Source organism: Panthera tigris, chromosome C1, assembly GCF_018350195.1.
Source record: "Panthera tigris isolate Pti1 chromosome C1, P.tigris_Pti1_mat1.1, whole genome shotgun sequence".
Classification (NCBI taxonomy): Eukaryota; Metazoa; Chordata; class Mammalia; order Carnivora; family Felidae; genus Panthera; species Panthera tigris.
The window spans coordinates 103,633,062-103,653,669 of record NC_056667.1 but is presented as its reverse complement, the minus strand read 5'-3'; the positions used below and the strand labels follow the sequence as shown (position 1 = coordinate 103,653,669).

The window sequence follows — 20,608 nt, the reverse complement described above, 5'->3', positions numbered from 1 at the left end:
GAGCGTGACGTGGGGCTCGAACTCACGAGCTGTGAGATCATGACCTGAGCTGAAGTCGGACGCTCAACCGACTGAGCCACCTAGGCCAGGCGCCCCAATATTAGTGTTAACTAAAGTTCATGTTTTATTCAGATTTCCTTGGTTTTTACATAATGACCTTTTCCCTTTGTTTTGTTTTTTGTTTGTTTGTTTGTTTTTTGTTTTTTTACAAAACAGTTTTAAAATGTTTATTCATTTGGTGAGAGAGTGAGAGAATGCATGCACAGGAGCAGGGGAGGGGCAGAGAGAGGGAGAGAGAGAATCCCAAACAGGCTCCCTGGCAGCGTGGGGCTCCATCCCACGAACTGTGAGATCATGACCTGAGCCGAAATCAAGAGTCAGACCCTTAACCGACTGAGCCACCCAGGTGCCCCTTAATTTATTTTCCAATGAGAATCAACTGTTTTCCCAGTATAAGACCAATTTTGTCATGACATATTTTTAAGAATATATTTTGATTCAGGGACCCCCATAATGACGTATTCCTGTTCCAGGATTCCACCCAGAATATCCCAGTGCCTTCAGTTTATGTCTCCTCATGCTCCTCTTGACTAGCAATTTCTCAGACTTCTCTTGTTACTGATGACCTTGAAAATCCTTAGGAGTACAGGTCACATACTTTGTAGAATGTCTCTCAACTGGGATTTGTCTGATGTTTTTCTCATGATCAAACTGGGGTTAGGGGTTTGGGGAGGTAAAGTACCATTCTTATCACTTTGTATAATGGGTATTGTTAAAAAGAAAACCACAGGCCCAAAATGGCATCGTTGAGGTTAAGGCCCCAAGTCAGTAAACCAAAACTGAATACCTAACCTACCTACCGTTTTAACTCCCCAGAAACATAACCTTTAACCAGTCAGCATGGAATTTCTTGGTCACTACTAGGAACTTTACTGATAGACCCCTTCCTCTCACCTTAGGAGGGCAACCTTGCCTAAATAATACATTCCTTGCTAATAAGTTCCTTCTTTCCTTCCTCCCTCCTTTCTTCCTTCTTCCTTCCTCCCTCCCTCCCTCCCTCCCTCCCTCCTTTCCTTCCTTCCTTCCTTCCTTCCTTCCTTCCTTCCTTCCTTCCTTCCTTCCTTCCATTCTTTAATTCTCTCTGCCTTCTCTTTGCCTTTAAAAATCTCCTTTGGTTTAGCCCAGCAGAGCTCCCCTCTGATTGCTGGTTGGGATGCTTTGTGATTCATGAATCACTTAAAAAGACTAATTCAACCTTCAAATTTACTCGGTTGAGTTTTGTTTCTTAATAGTATGTACTGTTACCATGACTTACCACTGTTGATGCTAATCTTGATTCGTTGGCTGAGGAAGTGTTTATTAGGCTTCTCCACTGCAAAATCACTGTTTTTGCCCATGAGATGAAGGAAGTCACTGCGAGTAGCCCACACTTTTAAGGAGGGTGGAGTATCTCCATTAATTTGGGATACTTCTGCATGGGACATTTGTCTGTTTTCCCTATTCATTTATTTATTTACTTATATCAGTATGGACATGTCGATATTTATTTTATATTTTGGGGTTATAATCCAATACTGTTTTATTTATTTTGTTGCCCAGATTGTTTCAGTTTCAGCCACTGTGAGCATTTTCAGTTGATTTCTGTTTTCCTTTGGCATACCCCCATCATTGTGGAGTTTGTTTTTTTCTCTAGTACTTTCTTATTTTATGGTATTGCAAAACGCTCTAGGGTCTCCCTGTGTATTTCCTGCCCCAGTGCCAAAATCAGCCATTTCTCCAAAGAGCCCTGATTCCTTTTTTTAAAAAAATTTAAATTTTTATTTTTTTAAAGTGATCTCTGTGCTCCCTGTGGGGCTCAAACCCATGACCCTCAGATCAAGAGTCACATGGTCTTCCGACTAAGCCAACCTGGCACCCTGAGCCTTGATTCCTTTGATTGATGACTTGACTTTTTACTATTGGCTTCTAAGCATTTTTTATATTCAGAATTTGAGTCACTTGTTAGATAAATGTATTTCAAAAAGCTTCTCCCAGTATGGCTTTCCTTTTCACTTTTTATAGTTTTTTTATGAGCATAAGTTTTTTTAATGAAATCTAACTTGTCTATAGTTTTTCTTTTATGGTTAAGCCAATTTTGTTCTCTGAGAAATCTCTCCTATCCCAGGATTGTTAATATATTATATTATGTTATATTATGTTATATTGTATTATATCATATCATTCATATCATATCATATCATATCATATCATATCATATCATATCAACTATATTATACTTACTCTACTATACTATGTTTAAGATACTGTACTATACTATAATCCTAGGAGCTTTAGTTATTGAAGTTTGACTTTTAAACTTTGGAGTCTTCTCAGATTCATCTCCTGAACATAGTAGGCTAGGGAATACTAAACACTAGGGAATCATGGTGTACCCAATCAACAATATGACCTCCCAGAAACCTGCTCCCAGAGACCTGTTTTTTATTTTTGAGAGAGAGACACACAGCGCAAGCGGGGGAAGAGCAGAGAGAGAGTGACACGGAATCTGAAGCAGGCTCCAGGCTCTGAGCTGTCAGCACAGAGCCCACAAACCATGGGCTCGAACCCACAAACCATGAGATCATGACGTGAGCTGAAGTCAGACGCTTAACCTACTGAGCCACCAGGCGCCCCTCCACATTTTTTATTTATAAACATTGAGAATATTTTTCTGCTCTGCTCAGGTGCTTTCCTCCCTTGTCCTCATCTCCTCCCTGCAACCCCTGGGCGCAAGAAGTAGTAGAAGCATTGGTATATAGAAAACTGAGGCTTTCCTTCTTGACTGGAATCAGGAAGCTTCAACTCTGCCAATACCACCACCTTTCACACCTACTCAACTAGTGACTAGAATCCAGAATGTGACTGTCAACCAAAAGTGTCTGTAAACACTCATGGTTCCATAACCCTATTGACTTACTTACCATCAGCAACAGCGGTGAGAAGGTTGCCTCTCCTCACTTCTGCCAACTCTCTTGAGTGCATCTCATTTCTATCCTGAACCCAACCTGCAAGGGAGTCTGAGAAATACAGTTTTTTCAGTTTTTCAACCTCTTCAGCTAAGAGGATGGAATAGATTTTAAGTGAAGCAGTCTACATTTAAAATTATTTTAAATCCCACCTACACCCTCCACACTAAGTGTGAAGCCTGCTTGGGATACACTCTCTCTCTCTCTCTGTCTGACCCTTCCTTGTTCACGCTGTCTCTCAAAAAAAAAAAAAAAAAAAAAAAAAAAAAGAAAAAAGATAGATAGATAGATGGATAAATAAATAAATATTTTAAATTAAAAAATTAAATTAAAAAGCAAAACAGAAACCACACAGTGAAGTGGTGGAAGTAATACTATGACAGGAATCCCCAATACAACACCAATTACTGCGGATTATAATGGATCCAATTTTCTCAGATTGGATCAAAAAAATAACTTCCAGATATAGCAGTATATTAGAAAAGGGTTAAGTATTAAGAGTATGAAAAATCTATGCCCGGCCAATTGTAAACAAAAGGATAAAAGAGTGAAACATGAATATCAGACAAGGGTAAAAAGCAAAGAAAGTTTTAAATTAGATAAAGGGGTAATATCCTGGCATCTATAAGTACCCGTAATTTACTCTCTTTTTTTTTTTTTTTTTTTTTTCCCCTTGAACCAACCTTTCCGGGTGGCCAGATCAGAACATGTGATGAAGGGAGGAAATCTAGGAGAATTTTTCTTTCTTTTTTTTTTTTTTTTGCTTCTATAGAGGTCTGTGTGTCAGGCAGAAAAATGTAAAAGCAAGATTCAATCCTTGCCCTTTTCCAGGGACTCAAAAGAGACATAGAGGGAGAGAAACTCAGTTATCGCCCAGATCTTCTGGAGTAAGTTAGACACACCAGTCCAGCCTCCTGAACCGTCACTGGGTCCTGACCACCTATTTGGGGGAGAGAACTGGTATTCATCTCAAAGTTTGGAAGAAAGGGTCTGGGAGCCACCAAGCAATGGGTGGGCAAAGAGAATGTGTCAGCAAGTGAAAATCAACTTTCCATGGGTCCACGGCAGATATGGACCAGAGACCAGAAACAACATGAATCTCTGATGTTTTTCTACAGAGTTCTGTTATCAACTTGTAAAGAGCCGACTTCAGAATTAGACTTTTCCAAATCCTATATTTGGATTTGGCTATGAAGCCAAAACTTCACAGCATTGCCGGACATTAAATCTCCTATGCAAGCCTTTGCTCTGGGTGTCTTTTTTGTTTTTTGACCATGTTGTCCACAGTGAGTACTGTGAAAATCTAGTTTACCATTGCTTTTTCCAAGTCCTTCCGGTGACTCTTTCTGATTTGACCTAGTACAGCACATCTTGGGGGAGCATTGGTGGTTCAGTGGTGGAGGCCTGGGTTCAATTCCCAGCCAGTGCAGTGTGTTCAGCAGTTTTACTTTGAACTGTCTGTCTGTTGCTCAGGCAAGTTAGGTCCCTCTGGGCTTCTGACCTTCAGGGAACAGCTGTCCCATTAGGGGAGGAAAGTGGGTTATTTCCGGGGCAGAAGACGTTGAGGAATTTGTGTGAACAGGGACTTTGGAGAAGGTATGTCCTTCACGTGCGGGTGTGTCTGACGGGTCTGTCTCTGACGTTTTTGCATCTTTGGGTCTAAAGCCAGTGTTCCTTTTATTCTTTCTTCTGGTGGTCCCTGGAATGCATAGAGTCATCTGGTCACTGATACACATGCTGGACTTGGGCAGACCATTGGGCCACGTCTCACTACGGAGTGGGGATCAAGAAATGAAATTCCCAAATTGAGACAAGCCGCAGGGAGGGCTAGGCAGACACCCCAGTGGAGAGGAAGAAATGAGGGGCCCCAGGAAGGAGGAGACTTGTGGGGAAGAATCCACAGGGTGATGAGGGGAACTGGGTAGAGGTGGGCTTCAGTCTTTGATGGTCTTGGTAGAATCAAGGATGAGTCCCCGAGTGTAGAGCAGCATGTACAATAAAGTCATTTTCACTACTATTGTTTTATAGTCTGTCCGGGAAAAATCTATTTAGTGCATCGTTTTTATGCTTATTGGTAAGCAGCACGGTGGGGGAGGGGGGCGGGCGGGAAGCCATGATAATCATCAGCTCTGGAGTTTTGGAGGAGGAGACTCTGGAAAAAGAAAACCCAGGGATCATCAGGTTTGCCTACCCCTGTTTTCATCTACTATTTTCCTCAACAAACCTTACGTAGGGTCCCAGATCTCAAACTGCCCCTGCCACATTGGCAAATTGAATATGTGCCACTGATCATTTCTTTCTTGAAGGGATAAGAAATGGTAGAGCCGGTGCTGTGGGAGTGAGATGCAAGAACAGAACTTACATGCTTTTCTCCATCATGTCTCACTGCTACCTCTGAACATCAGCCTTCCACACACACCAGTTCAAAAAGGCCTTCAGTCTCTATGGAGGGTTAGAAGTCTTCTATAATTCCTGTAAGGCATGTTTCTTCCTTCCTTCTATAATTCCACCAGGGTTGATTTTTGAGGAGCTGGTCAGCAAGCCCGGACCAGTTCAACATCCTGGATCATTTGTCTGGTTTTGGTATCGTTAGAGTAGGCAGGTAGTTAAGTTCTAACAGGACACCTGGAGGTCAGCAAAGAGGAAGTGCTGGCCAGCTGTCAGGGAGGTCAGAGGCCTGTCCTGGCAGCGGCAGTCCACAAGAAGCCGGATCAAACCAGATAGGCCCAAGATGGTGGGAGCCAGGATGGGAAAATTGAGGGGGGAAAAAAAAAAAAAAAAAAAAAAAAGGAAACCCTGCTTCTGGACCAAACAGTAAATTCCGCCCCCCTAGTCAATAACTGCCAATGAAAGAGAGAAACCCAACCCCCAGGGTGTGGCAGTTCACCTGGCTCTGGCTCTCACTCCCCTCCGCTGTCACTCTCCCTCTGTCACTAGCACTCTCACTGGCGCTCTTTGTCTTGAGCTCAAGTTCGGCTGCTCTCATATCTCCAGGAGTGTAATTTTGCTTCTGTTACTCATCTGTTGTGCTACATGTCTGTTCTTGAATTCCTTCTCCTGGCAAGACCAAGAACCTTTGGCAACTCCTTCAGGTTCTGGCTGGATTGAGGAGGCCCCAGGACCCCGGGTCTCCCCAGTTCACCCGGCAATAGTATATTAAAAAACAAAAACAAAAACAAAAACAAAACGGGCCCAAAATGGCATCACTTGGGTTAAGGCCCCAAGTCAGTAAGACAGGACTTCCCACCTAACCTAACTGCAGTTTCAACCTCCCAGAAATGTAACCTTTAACATCGTAACCGTCAACATGGAATTTCCTGGTCAATACTAGGAACTTTACTGGTACACTCCTCCCTCTTCCCCTTAGGAGGGCAGCCTTGCCTAAATCATGCATTTCTCCCTAATAAGTTCCTTTCTTCTTTGATTTTTATGCCCTTTCCGCCTTTAAAAACCTTTCTGCCTGTTTAACTTCCCGCGGAATTCCCCTGTACTTGCTAGATGGGCTGCTGCCTGATTCATGAATCATTTAATGAAGCCAATTAGATCTTCAAATTTACTAGGTTGAATTGGGTATTTTTAAGAGATTTGGTGCAGCATAGGGATCCAAAGTGTACTTCTGATGGCATTCGGGGACAATGAGAAACAGGCATGGTGCCTTGTGAGCTCACTGCCTTTCTCGCCACTTCTGAGGACTACTGGTAAGTCTGTCTTGGCTTGAGCTCCGCTTTTGTGTGTGTGTGCGCGAGCTATTGATCTAACTGGTTTCCCAGTCTAGGGGTCGTGGGGTAGTGTAGACTGACGGGAGGTTCCGACAGAGCAGCAGTCCTTAGCCCTTCGTTCAGTCCACAAGTACACGTTGGAGTCCTGTCTCCTTTTCCAGTCCACAGTCTCCATTTACTGGAGTCTACTGGTTTAGTCCATGTTGGGAATCGCTGGTGGTGTGCAGGGCCTTCTCTTTGCCAGTAATATCTTTTGGTTACTGCTGGTGTGTTGAAGTGCCTACGTTGGTCTTGTTTTGTGTGAACAGGGCTTAGCTAATAGGATCCTTAAATTCTAAAGAGTCAAGCACGCCACCTTCTGGCACACCTGCTTACTTTATGTCTAAAAACTATGGTGCCAGGAGCTGTGCATATCTGTCGAAATGGCGAAATTTTACTAAAAACAACTTGGAATTACAATGGCCACGACGGGGAACATTCCAAGTAGATAAGACAATTTAAGAAGTGCACTTAAAAGTAAAGGTTCTCAAATTAAACAGAATGGGATAACTGTGTTAATTGGCAAGAAAAACCTCCAGAAGGCTTCCAATTCATTGAAAGATTCATTGCAGAAGGCTAATGGAGAAAAAGGATGTAAGAGGTACCTAAAACAAAAGACTGTAACACTGATGTGACTCCTTTTGCTCCCCTCTGTCCTCCTTTGAGGACTCATTCTACTGATCCTCTGTCCCAATTGCTTTTCCACTCGGAAAAGACCACACAACTGTAAGCCAAAGCCTTCCGAGTTAATGGCCTTACAGATACTCCTATACCTACCTTCAAAGGAGGGCCCCTGTGGGCCCCTCCCAGAGTTGATGAAACTGTGAGGGATTTTCTGGTAAACTGCTATATAATTCTTTAAATAGGCAAGGGGAAACTGGTAGATTCTGAGGATACTGCAGAGGGAGGGGGTCCTGAAAAAACTGGCAGAAGCCAGTGAAGAGCAAAAATTCTTTTTTTTTTTTTAATTTATTTATTTTGAGAGAGACAGAGACAGTGTGAGCAGGAGAGGGGCAGAGATGGAGAGAGAGAGAGAGAGAGAGAGAGAGAGAGAGAGAGAGAGAGAGAGAGAATCCCAGCGCAGAGCCTGATGGGGGGTGGGGGGCTCAAACTCACAAAACCATGAGATCATGACCGGAGCTGAAACCAAGAGTCGGACGCTTAACCGACTGAGCCACCCAGGTGCCCCCAGAGTGAAAATTCTTACCAGAATCAGTTCTGGATCTCTATCTGTAGTGCCCAACTAAGAAAAATAAAGTTTCACATTGTCCCTTTCTTTTCAAATCCAAACCCATTATATTGATCCTTTCTGTCCCACGGATAGCTATCGTCTTCCTGTTTGTCTGATTTTGCATTACTGGGCTAGGCTTTCTGTCTGCCTGGAACATGCAAGTCGTTGGCTCTTTGTTTTGGCTATCTTTGAGAGTGACTCTGGATTTTGGAAAGGCTCGAACACACAAACCCCAAGTTCATGACCTGAGCTGAAGTCAGACGCTTAACCGACCGAGCCACCCAGGCACCCCAAGGTTGATGGTTTAATTAAAACGGACACATCTTTAGAGTTATCAGCATTAAATATAAAACTTTTGCTCTACTGGAGTAAAATCAACTTTAGCCAAATAAATTCATGTTGTGTCTACTTAAGTAGTTTTCTTTTTGGTAACCTAAAACCTTACAGTTTTGCTAAGTTGGGTTAAACGATAAGTTAAACTCATTAAATATCTAGACCATTTCCAAATAAGACAAAATACCAAAACATTAATGACTAAATAATAGGTTTATCTACTTTTGGCTTCTTATTACAGAGAAACTAAAAGATACTTAAATGTGTTAGTGCCACATTAGGAAAATTTAAAAAGGCAAGTGCTTCTGGAAAGTGTAAAATATATTTATAAATTTGCAAATCTAAAGAATGCTGGTGATGCAGGCAGGCTGGGTCCGGAGACCTCGGGGAGGGTCCCACAGGACTAGCCAAGGACTAGCCTTGGTTTCACGAAGGATCGAGATCAAACAGGAGCCAGAGAAAGTGAAAATAAAGTTTATTGAACAGGGTGAGTGACAGATGGAGACTAGCAGACCAAGTGTCTGGGAGACTCAGAAAGACTTCTGAGACTTCAGTAAAGGAGAAAAAGTCTCGTTGTTGCTTGGGGCTAGGGGTTTATGTTGGAGAAGAGTGGAGAGTACATGTTTCTTCAGGAATCCAAGGTAGGGTCCAAACAAAGGTGACTGCCAGGCGAACAATAGGAGTTATTCCATAAATTCCCGAAGGCAGGGCTATTGACGCCAGCATCAGCTAAGGTTTGTTGGAAGCTAATGTCCTGGAACATGTTTGGGCTCTGGCTCTTCTCGGGTGTTAACAGGTATTTGGGGCCTAGGACAAAACTCAGAGGATGATTAACTTTCTTGCTTCCCCCTTGAAGTGGAAACATGGCTTCTTTGGCTTATTCAGAGGCAAAATATGGAACATGAGGAAGTGGGGCCCAAGCAGAAAAACAGCAGAGATGGAAGCCTTTCTAAATTTTTTTTTATGTTCTTATTTTATTTAAAGCAGTTGTTTGGGGGTGCCTGGGTGGCTCAGTCGGTTAAGCGGCCGACTTTGGCTCAGGTCACGATCTCGCGGTCTGTGAGTTCGAGCCCCGCGTCGGGCTCTGTGCTGACAGCTCAGAGCCTGGAGCCTGTTTCAGATTCTGTGTCTCCCTCTCGCTGACCCTCCCCTGTTCATGCTGTCTCTCTCTGTCTCAAAAATAAAATAAAAACGTTAAAAAAAAATTTTTTTTAAAGCAGTTGTTTTAACGTTTACTTCTTTTTGAGAGAAAGAGACAGAGCGTGAGTGGGAGAGGGGCAGAGAGAGAGGGAGACACAGAATGTGAAGCAGGCTCCGGGCTCTGAGCTGTCAGCACAGAGCTGACACGGGGCTCGAACTCACGATCTGTGAGAACATGACCTGAGCCGCTCAAGGGAAATGGAGCCTTTCTAAAATGCAAGACAATAGCCACAGACTCTATAAAGATGATGACACAGGTGGTGAAATCCCATTCTGCTTCCGCAAAGAATGGCCCCACGTTGCCAGGATTTTGTCATCCTAACGCCCCATCACATGCCAGGCAATCTGCTCCTGAATCAGAAAAAGTAAGGTTGAGTGAACAACGGCTGTGAAGTACGAGAACATTTGGGGCCAGTGGAAAACCAAGACGGCCAGTTTGTTCTTCCGGGCTCTCTGACAAATCCTGTATTTTGGTTTTTGTATTCCTTCACCTACCATAGTGTGGGGAGACTTGTATAAAATTGCAAAATTAGTCTACCAGCAATGTCTGACCAGTCAGGTCTGTAATCCTGGAAAAGCTATTTTTGTTCTAAAGGCCTCAAACCTCCCTCTGGACCCTTTGAACACCTGCAGCTGGACTTCATCCAGTTGCCACCTAGTACAGGTCATCAATATATTCTCGCCCTGGTATGTTACGTTTTCCAGATGGGCTGATGCCCCCACAGTAAGAAAAAAAGCTGTTACAGAGTGTGTTTCCGGGGGGCCTGGGCGGCTCAGTGGATTAAGCGTCTAGACTCTTGATTTAGGCTTAGGTCATGATCTCACGGTTGGTGAGTTCGAGCCCTGCATGGGGCTCTGCACTGACAGTGTGGAGCCTGCTTGGGATTCTCTCTCCCCCTCGCCCTCTGCCCCTCCCCACTCATGCTTGCTCACGCTCTCTCTCCAAATAAATAAATAAACTTAAAAAATTTAAAAAAGAAAGGAAGAAAGAAAGTGTGTTTTCCACTTGCCGTGTACCCCCCACAATCTCCGTATCACTGGAAAAATACAAACCTTAACGAAAACCTTGCAGACTTCTCAGAATTCTGTCAGTGTGTAACCTTATGTTGTTCCCTTGTCACCTCGTGCTAGGATTACCAGCTGCTGTAAGTCTGTAGTGTCTTCTGCTCAGGCACATCTATCATCAGTAGGTTAAAGAAGACTTCCCAGATCCCAATTTAAAAGATTCTGTTGGTCACAGTCTGTGTAGCCCGGTGACTGGGTATTCTGGAAATGTCATCAGAGGAAGACAGCCCGTGAGCCTCATTCGGAGGGATCTAACCAAGTGCCCCTGACCACAAATACTGCCACAAAACTGGGAAGCACGGACCCTTGGGTACACATCACACAGCTAAAAAACGTTCCACCTGATACCTGGGCCTGTGTAGATGCTGGAGACTTTCAAATCAAAGTGATGAAAAGAAGCAGTTGACTTTGAGGTAGACTGCTCCCACCCAAGACAACAGATCAAGATTTCATACTTGAACTAAACATGAAACCCTTTCTCCTTTCCTTTCCTTTCCTTTACTCTGGCATTGGCCTGGAAAGATAACACCTTCATCTTTATCCCCCAGACCATTGCTAACGGGGGGGAACCTCTGGAACTTAGAACAACCTTTTATTTAAGTCTAGGACAAAATCTCATTCTGCCCCTAGCTTGTCACAAGCAAAATGAGACATCTCATTGGCCGAATCCCTGTTTACATTGTGAGTTAGAGAGGACCTACCAGGAGGCTTTCATGAGTCGGGATTCACTCTTACTGGCAGATCCCTGCTCCCTGACAAGGGATAAAAATAAATGAGGCTATCTATGATCAGGAACTTCTTAATTCTTAAAGTTATTGCAGAATCTGCTAAAGCAGTAGTGGCCCAGCAAAGATCCTTAGACTCTCTGGCCAAAGTTGTTCTTTAAAAAAAAAAAAAAAAGTTTATTTATTTTTGAGAGAGACAGAGCGTGAGTGGGGGAGGGACAGAGAGAGGGGGAGAGCCAGAATCTGAAGCAGGCTCCAGGCTCCGAGCTGTCAGCACAGAGCCAGACGCGGGGCTCGATGCGGGGCTCGATGCGGGGCTCGAACCCACGGACCGCAAGGTCATGACCGGAGTCGAAGTGGGACGCTCAACCGACTGAGCCACTGGGCCACCCAGCCACCCCCAAAATGGTTCTTGATAATAAAATAGCTCTTGATTATTTTTTAGCGGAGCAAAGAGGTGTCTGTGCTGTGGCCAGCACCACCTGCTACACCTGGATTAACACCTCTGGGCCGGTGAAAACTCAAGATATGTTTTCCGCAACACCCTCCCCTCCCCCTCTTCTTAGCAGAGGTCCTGTGAGCACATGGCAAGAGGGGGCTGCCTATAAGCCATGACAAGAGGCCTCAGAAGGAAGCTGTAGGGAAGGCTAAACTCTTTCCCCTACCCTCTTAAGGTCTCAGGCTGGGCCTCAGCATTAAGTTGGCATAAAACAGATTAGCAGGAGAAGAACATAGACATCCTTCCCATGCACATGGGAGCTTTCAAGGAAGAAGAAAGAGCCAAAAAGTACTTAGACCTAAGTGGTCATGTACTAGGTGCGGCAAAGAGTAGTAATTATGAAAAGGAACCAAAATATACGAGGAGGCAAAAGACAGATCAGGGTTATTTTAACAAGGTCTGTTTGTATAGATTTCTCCCAGCCTCGACTTCCTAAATCTGGTGACAAGAACCTTTCTCTCCTCCTGGTATAGGGAGGGCATCTTTCCCATGGCAATTTTATCTTCTGCTCTTAGGAAGAGGAAAGGAGGTCAGAGCACTCTTGCATCTGTTTTTCGAGCATGCCCTTCGCTGAAAATAATCCTTAAGCCAAAGTGGCCTATTTGGGGGTAGCATATTTGGCCAGATTCGAAACCTATCCTGATGGCACCTGGATCTTGGACTTCCCACCCTCCAGAACTGTGAGAAATAAATGGCTGTTGTTTAAGGCAGTCTGTGGTGTTCTGTTAGAACAGTCTGAGCATGCCAGTACACCCATCCACAATGCCAGGACTTGGTAATTGATAATTTCCCTCGTGTTTGTTCCTGCTTCCAACTTAGGACCAACCAGAGAAAGCCAGGTATGCACCCCCACCGACCTCACAGGATACCTCTAAATTCTAGTAAGTCAGTGTGAAAATTAATAACGGGAAACCTCACTAGAATGGAGTTGGGAGGCCAGAAGGGGGAGCTATAGCACTCAACACGAATTAAAGGAAGAATTGCCAATTGTAGACCCCAACAGAAGAATTCTCAACGGGAAAGAGTCATCAATGACAGGCCCCAATAGGAAGAAGAATGTATATTGCATCTCCTACAAGAAATTGAGGACCACCCCCACCCCCTCCCCACCCCCCCCCACCCCCCCCGCGGAGGGAGCCAATGAGAAACAGTCATCACCCTGAACTCTTGCTTTTCTCCAATGGACTTTACTTCAAAACAGCCTCTCTCAACTGCCTCCTTCTCCTCCATCTAGTGATATTCCCCTCCTTTGTTTATTCAGCTTGCCTGTGGCTCTGCCATAGCATGAATGTCCTGGATTGCATTTCTCTGCTGTTCCCAAATAAGCCCATTTTTGCTGGGAAGGTAACTTTTATTTTTAAGGTTAATACCTGCCTACAGCTTACCCATGCCAACGGCCTCCAATCAGGGCACACCTGAAGCCTTCCCATTTTTCTACTGTAAAGTTCTCCCACTCCTCTGCCTTCCTTTCATTTCAGTCTCTGCAAAAACGCAAGCCCTGCATAAATAAGCCTTTGCTCTTCTTGCTTGGCTTTTGCTTTTTAACAGGAGCGTCACTGTAGGGTTGGCAAGGACTCCCTCCTCGACTAACTTAAGTCAGGCTCCTGGGGCCCTCAGTTAGTCCTAGTCCTCAGCCTTCCAAGCCCAGTTCCAGCAAGAATCCCCCCATCCTTGATATCTAAACAAGTTCCTTGTAGCAATTTTCCAGTCACTGACTCCCTCACTCTTTCCTTCGGCTGTAAATCCACAGTTCTCCTTGCCGTCTTTGGGAGTTGCCCTCAGTTTTATATTGAAGTTTGTTTCCCCGACTGCAGTACCTAAAGCCAAATCTCTCCAGGCAATCCCTTACAGGCTGATGCCACGTCTTTCCTCTCAGGCTGTTAGCGAGTCCAAGCTCCTCCTGCTCCCTGTGTGACAGGCAAATGGAGAGGCAAGATGTGGGGACAAAGAAAGTGACTTTATTCAGAAATCCAGCAAACCGAGGAAATGGTGGACTATTCTCCCAAAGAACCATCTCCTCTTGGCATGAAATCCCAAGTTTCTTTTATGTTGGCAAAAGGGGGAAGTGGGAGGGGGCTGGAGTCAAAAGGTGGCTGACATCTGCAGACATCTGAGGGAGGCCGTGTAGGTTTTTTGTCCTTGGTCAGGTGATCTCTGTGTACAGGAATCTGGTCATGTCGATCCTGTACATCTTAAACAGAGCATAGTCCTTTCTGTGCCTACTTCCTTGTCTCCTCAGGTGAGGTAGATTTCAGGTGCAAAGCAGCTTTTGCAAATCTTAGCTGTCACATGCCCAGTGTAGAGCTAAGCAAGCAGATAATTCTAAGCTGTAAGATGCAGCAGCAAGGGAAATAGAAGCAATATGGAGTCGGACATGGTGTTTCTGTTACAAGGCTGGTCAGATTCTCCGGAAAGTATTTCTTCACTCGCACCTGGACAGTGCGTCTGGCTGCCAGGATTCAGGGAATGGGGTCTGGATCAAACTTGATTCACATTCAGTTGCGACACTGTCACCTAATCCCTGTTGCCATGTCCTTCAGTGGCCTCAGTGGCCACAGAGCCCTTGCCTTACCGTTTCCAGAGGAGAACTTTTCAGTAAATGTTTTGTGATTTGAGCAACAGAATAGAATCTACTTTTAATGTTCACATAGCCTTGAAGCTGGGTTTCCAGCCTGGAACACCAATAGGGGTAAAAACAGAAGGGTTGGTTTGCAGTCACCTGGCTGTTGTGTCTAGTTTCATAAATTCAGTTTCTTTCGATACCGGATAGCTTCAAAAATTTTTTGAAATGCATCGCAGAGGTAACTCACCGAACTTGAAAGGAACCCTTTCCTTTGTAGTCCTAAATGTTGCGCCCTACACATTGAAAGGTAATTTTTTAAAATGTTTATTTACTTTGAGAGAGAGAGAGAGAGAGAGAGAGAGAGAGAGAGAGAGAGATTGAGAGAGCGCGAGCGCGAGCGCGCACACATGTGCGCTTGTGAGTAGGGGAGGGGCAGAGAGAGACGAAGCGAGAGAACCCAAACCAAGAATCAGACCCTAAGGGGACTGAGCCACTCAGGCGCTGCAAAAGGCCTTATTTATTTAAAGAAAGGTACACAGGCGCCAGCAGCCTGCCAGACAGGTTCCCCGCCGGCCGGAGGTTCAGAACTCACACCCTCTGCCCCAGCAGGTGGGCACTTGGAGGAAAAGAGGGACAAGCCAATTTCACCCTCCTGAGGGTTGGCTGGCTATATTGAGGAGGGGGCAAGGGCGAGGCATGGGCTGGAGGGAAGGCGCGTTCCCGTGACGTCACGGATAGGGCGTGTGCTATGTAAATACGGGAGCGCAGGGGCTGCTGTTTCGGTAACTACGGCTTAAATAGCGTATGACCTCGCGTGCTGTGGGAGCCGTTTCAGGACTGTTGGTTGCAAGTGCGTGTGTTGCGTGTGTGGAAGTCCTAGGGAGGCTCGGGGGTGTGTGGACGGAAGTGACCGTGTGTAGAGAGTGTCATGCGTGAGAGGGTGTAGTGGGGCGGAGGAGGCGGAAGTCATACTTACCTGGCAGGGGAGACACCATGATCAGGAAGGTGGTTTTCCCAGGGCGAGGCTTATCCATTGCACTCGGGATGTGCTGACCCCTGCGATTTCCCCAAATGTGGGAAACTCGACTGCATAATTTGTGGTAGTGGGGGACTGCGTTCGCGCTTTCCCCTGATTCTTCATGGTGGCAAAGACAGAGAAGAGAGTGCTGTTCTGGGTTGTGGTGTTTTGGCTTAATGAAGCTGGTTTGGTGTGGTTTTTTCCGCTTCTATGCGCTGCTACGGTTCCTCGCGAGCTTTTTACCCTTTTGAGTTTTGCCTTTGTTTTATTTTGTGGCTTTACATATTGGTGTTTTGGGGTACGGAAGTTCTGTACTCCTGCGTGTACATTCAGGTCAAAGGTGTGTTTGTTACGAATATAACATGTGTGAAGGCACCGTAGTGCACGCAGTTCGCATGAACGGGTGTGATTTTTCGTAGGTGCTTTTTTTTTAGTTTACAGGCTGAAAGGAACTCTTTGTGGGTGGTTCGTGCTGCGTAGGCCAAGGCCGTGGTGCACACACTTCCAAAAGCTAGGGAGAAACTGCCTGTACCGTGGTCCGGCTTCGTTTCCGTATGTAACATGTTTAGGCTACGCGAGGAAACAGCTTTGAATTTTACACATGTTATATTCCCTGCAAATCAGAACCGCAGTCAGACCTGAATCTTGGCCGGAAGCCTTGTGATCCAACCAGAAACCTACAATAGACAGTCTTGGGAGTGAAAGGTGACCAGTTTCTCCTCTTGTGAGAGGCTGCAACGAGGCTGCCTTGCTGCGTCCTACTCTTTAAATACCTAACCTTGCCTAAGACTTCATTTTTTAAGCGTTAGTTTCCTTGTTTGGTGTCTGTCTTGCTTTTACGCCTTAAAGCCGTTACTAGCCAATTCCAGAGACACCACCCACTCATCCTTCCCACCCCAAAGCAGCTTTTTCTATTTCTGGCTTTGGTTTTCCCTTCCTTCCATCTCTTCTCTCAGGCTCTTTCTTGATACCTTTTATAGACACGAAAACACTAGCTCGCTCTCAGCCTCCAGTTTGCACCTGACACTCTTCAGTAGTGTGGCAAATTAGGAAACTTCCTTAATAAGAGGGCAGCAAGAATTGTAAGTAACTTTTTTTTTTTTTTTTTTTTTTTTTTTAGCTCTCAAGTAAGTAATTTTAGATTTTCCCTGTCTGAAAATGCAGTTGCGGTGGTATATCCAACTCCGGTTTATAAGAAAACCAACCAGGTCCAGTGTTGACAGTCGTGCACATTTTGCCAATTCCCAGGATGTCTTCTTAACTTGCTCACTTCTGATCCACAGTTGTCCTGGCAAATAGAAACTACTTGGCCAAAAACAAACGGCAGGGCCATGGCGGGAAGAACCATCAAGCCTCCCTGGTGGCTACCTCAGGAACAGCATTCAGAAGCTGCTGAGACCACTGGAGAGACTAGGAGCAGGAGTTGAGTTGGAGGTAGGGAGTAGAGTTGGGGAAGGGGTTGTATGCAAACAAGGGCAGGTCCAAAGAAGACTAAAAAAGTACACTGGAATGCGTCTCGAGTATTGAGAACACTGAAAGTAGAAGTCGTAGGTCCTACAGACTGACCTAGTTTGATGAAGAGCCCTGAATTTCTCTCCAACAGTGGGATAAACAAATACAAAATATCTGAACCAAGACTGAAGTCAACTTGCAGTGCCTTACTGATGAGAAAACTTGGGTTTCTAGAGTGCTTAACAGATTTCCCCCGTCTCCGTTGTCAGCACTGTTATGCTCCCTGACGGAGGAGTTTCTGAGCAGACAGCAATGACCGATACCAGTGCTTGGATATTGGTTGCCAAGCCTATCAAACACCGAGGTTATTACGAAGACGTTAGGTTCAATCTGTGGTGAGGAGCACCACCACCTGATATGTGGCCTCCCTTCCAGTCCTGGCTCCACCACTTGCCTTTTGTTTGACATTCAACCAACCCCTTCTATTGCTAGGCCAATTTTGCAAGAAAAATATGAAAATAATAATATTAAGCAACTCATAGAGAAATTATTGCATAGAATACGTGAGATAACCTAATAGCACACCTAGCATAGTGTACGGTTTACAGTAAATACGTCCTAATAGGAAACTACCCAAGAGAAGCTTTTTAACCCTTAATTACGAAGTGTAAAGTGTATAGACTTCTGCTTCACACTTTTTGTAACATTTGAGTGAATCTTGTATTTGTGAGTGTAACATCCATTCACGAAATAAATTAGTATTAAAAAATTAAAAATTTTAAATGGAATTTATACAACACGTGCCCACCAAGGGACTTGTTTATAGCAACTTTGTTTATAGCAGTCCCCCAAACTGGAAACATATCAAATGCCCATCAAGAGAGAATGGATGGGGGGGGGGTGCCTGGGTGGCTCAGTCAGTTAAGTGTCTGACTTTGGCTCAGGTCATGATCTCGCAGTTCCTGAGTTCAAGGCCCCCACATCCGGCTCTGAGCAGAGCAGATGAGCAGAATGGATGTTCTTCCGGATCGGAAGATTCGGTGTCTCCCTCTGTCTCGGCCCCTCCCCTGCTTGCACTCAGTCTCTCTCTCTCTCTCAAAAGAAATAAATGTTAAAAGAATTTTTGGAAAAAAAGATGAGTGGCTATAATTGTGGTATATTCATTCAAAAAAATACTACTCTTCAATGGAATGGAACAGATTCCTGATATGTGGCAACAATAAAGATGAACCTCAAAAACAGCATGTTGAGTGATAAAAAGAATACATACTCTGTGGTTCCATCCATGTCAGTGTCTAGAACAGGCAAAACTAAGTGATAGTGACAAAACTAGATCACTGATTGCCTGGGACAGGAGGTTGTGTGGGGGATTGGCTGCAAACGGGCACAAGAAGACATTCTGGAGCAATAGAAATGTTCTTTGCTCTTGAACAGGGTAGTGGTTGCCTGGGTGCATCCAACTTGTCAAAACTCATCAAACTTGAAATGGATCCATTGTATTATTTACAAATTACACCTTAAGACATTTGGTTTTAAAAACAAATCATTCCAATTTTAGTGTCTGAAGTGCAATTAATTAGTATTAGCCTTGGAAAGTTCTTTTAGAAAACTGTCACTCATGTAGTGAACAATCCCTCCATATTTGTTTTGTATCTTTTTCTTCCATGAAATTCATGCCCTATTAAACTCACTACTTTCAAATAAAAATAGGCTCTATAAGAGCTCAGTTTTTTATAAAAGAATATTTGTAAATATATCCTCCCTATAGGTTTATCAAATATGACTCCATTAGTAATTACCTAATGCATACAAAATTGTTTTTTATTTTAAGCTGTTTCAAAATTTTACATACACATATTTTGTACGTCATTTGCATTTTACCATTTGTGTAATTTTACCATGTATAGCTTTTGCAAAAAATTTAGAACAACTTAAAAATAGATTTGAGGGAAAAATATGTAAAGATGTTAGAAGTAGTTAATTCCAGCTGGTGGGATAAGGATGAATGCTTATCTTCTTCTGTTTGTTTGTTTCATGCCCGAGGTGGGGCTTGATCTCAAGACCCTGAGACCAAGAGTCGCATGCTCTATGGACTAAGCCAGCCAGGTGCCCCTATTTTTCATAGTTTTAAACCTAAAAAATGAATGTCCTGGAAGTGAAAGAACAGAATAGATATGAAAGAGGTGTGGGGTAGGTGAGAGGAAAACATAAAGGGGAGGGAAAACCTGGTTCTGGCAGGAAGTGTGTTTAAGTTGGAGAGTTTGAGGGAGCACTTGTGGGCATAAGAAGGGTTTGCGGGAGGCAGTGGGGTCATAAGGATGTTCGGATAGTTTTATGCCTGTTGCATGGTTCCTCCTAGGTGTTTTTTCAAAAGAATTTGTATAGACTTAAATTTCTTGTCCAGCATTTTTAGCGGTTTTTAAAAGTAGGAGGAGTATAAACATTGTGGTTCTCAGCCTATCTTCTGGAGCCAGGATGTCTTCAGTCCAAATTCCTGCTTTCCAATCCCACTCACTGGCTGAGTGACTGGACAGGTTGCTTAATCTTTCCGGATCTCAGTTTTCTTACATGGAAAATGAGGACAGTGATATGAGGTGGGTCTGTTGAAAGGATTCAATGGTTGACTATGCCTGGGACAGGGTATCACCAATATCCCCTCAAGATCTCCACACCTCCTCCTAACCTCTTGCCCACGGCTACGCTATATGATGTCTAAATATGTGCAGCTGTGCAGCAGCATTATATTAAAAGTGTTTTGTTCTTGGGGTGCCTGGGTGGCTCAGTCGGTTAAGTGTCTGTCTTCAGCTCGGGTCATGATCTTGCGGTTCCCAGCGTCAGGCTCTGTGCTGACAGCTCAGAGCCAGGAGCCTACTCCAGATCTGTGTCTCCCTTTCTCTCTGCCCCTCACCTGCAGGCACTGTGTCTCTCTCTCAAAAATGAATAAATATTAAAGGAATTTTATTTTAAAAAAGTGTTTTTTTATTTTGCTCTTAATTAGAAATGCTCTAGGCTAAAATGATACATTAAAAACTCAATTTAATATCATTGGAAGAATGTAAAGATAACAGTAGATCTTAAAATTGCAAATTGACCTCAACATAATGGAGAAATGAATGTGGAATATAAGAATATAAAATACCTAAAAACTTTTACCCCAAAATATTGTAAGAATAATTAAGTCACTATGAGTTCCAGACTTCTAAGACTTACTCTCCATTTACAAATCTTATATGATCTCTTTAATGTACTGAAACACATAATTTCATATTGTATAAACTCCTTAAATACTATTGGAATTGAAGTGCGCTTATTGGGCCAGTAAAACCAATATAGGAAATTTAGGTGGCTAAGTGTCACCAGGAATTTGAAGAGAAAATAAATCCAAGACCTGTATAAACTAGAATATATCTACCAATATTTTCTATATTATTAGAAAACCTGGAAGACAACATAAAACAGTTTTTAGGCCACAACTATTAAACCAGTCGGATGCACACAAAAAGTCCTCTTTAGAAATATGACATGATATAAACATGTTCTATGCCATTATATGTAAATTATTAAAATCCTTTAAAGTGTTTAAACGTATTCGAGATTACATATTCCTTACTATCCACTTGATGTTTTCCCCTTGTGCCTGAGTGCACGGAGAGCAATTTATCTACATCTAAACAGGGTTTTTTGTTTGTTTGTTTTCCCGGGTTACAGATTCAGCAAGAAAGAGCAATTTATCTACATCTAAACAGGGTTTTTTGTTTG

The 20,608-nt window shown here is 43.8% G+C and overlaps 2 long non-coding RNA genes and 1 other non-coding gene across 7 annotated transcripts in view; 2 read left to right on the top strand and 1 right to left on the bottom strand.

The window, feature by feature from the left end:
• Positions 1-20,608, bottom strand: part of LOC122240841 — a 162,386-nt gene that overhangs the window by 7,901 nt on the left and 133,877 nt on the right. Inside the window, exon 3 of one of the 3 annotated variants that reach the window (XR_006220559.1) lies at positions 2,961-3,056. This is a non-coding gene — a long non-coding RNA (uncharacterized LOC122240841). Of the gene's footprint in view, positions 1-2,872; positions 3,057-14,494; positions 14,673-20,608 lie in introns of those variants that run through there. The other 2 variants (XR_006220558.1, XR_006220560.1) reach the window with 2 other exon arrangements.
• On the top strand, positions 15,038-17,959 carry LOC122240840. 3 transcript variants are annotated; one of them, XR_006220557.1, is made up of 4 exons: positions 15,607-16,102; positions 16,378-16,479; positions 16,681-16,831; positions 17,794-17,959. It is a non-coding gene; the product is annotated as an uncharacterized LOC122240840 (long non-coding RNA). The 3 variants fall into 3 exon arrangements; XR_006220556.1 differs by lacking the exons at positions 15,607-16,102; positions 16,378-16,479 and adding an exon at positions 15,038-15,229; XR_006220555.1 differs by lacking the exon at positions 15,607-16,102 and having other exon boundaries at positions 16,111-16,479.
• Positions 15,348-15,511, top strand: LOC122241785. The gene has a single exon (XR_006222007.1). It is a non-coding gene; the product is annotated as a U1 spliceosomal RNA (small nuclear RNA).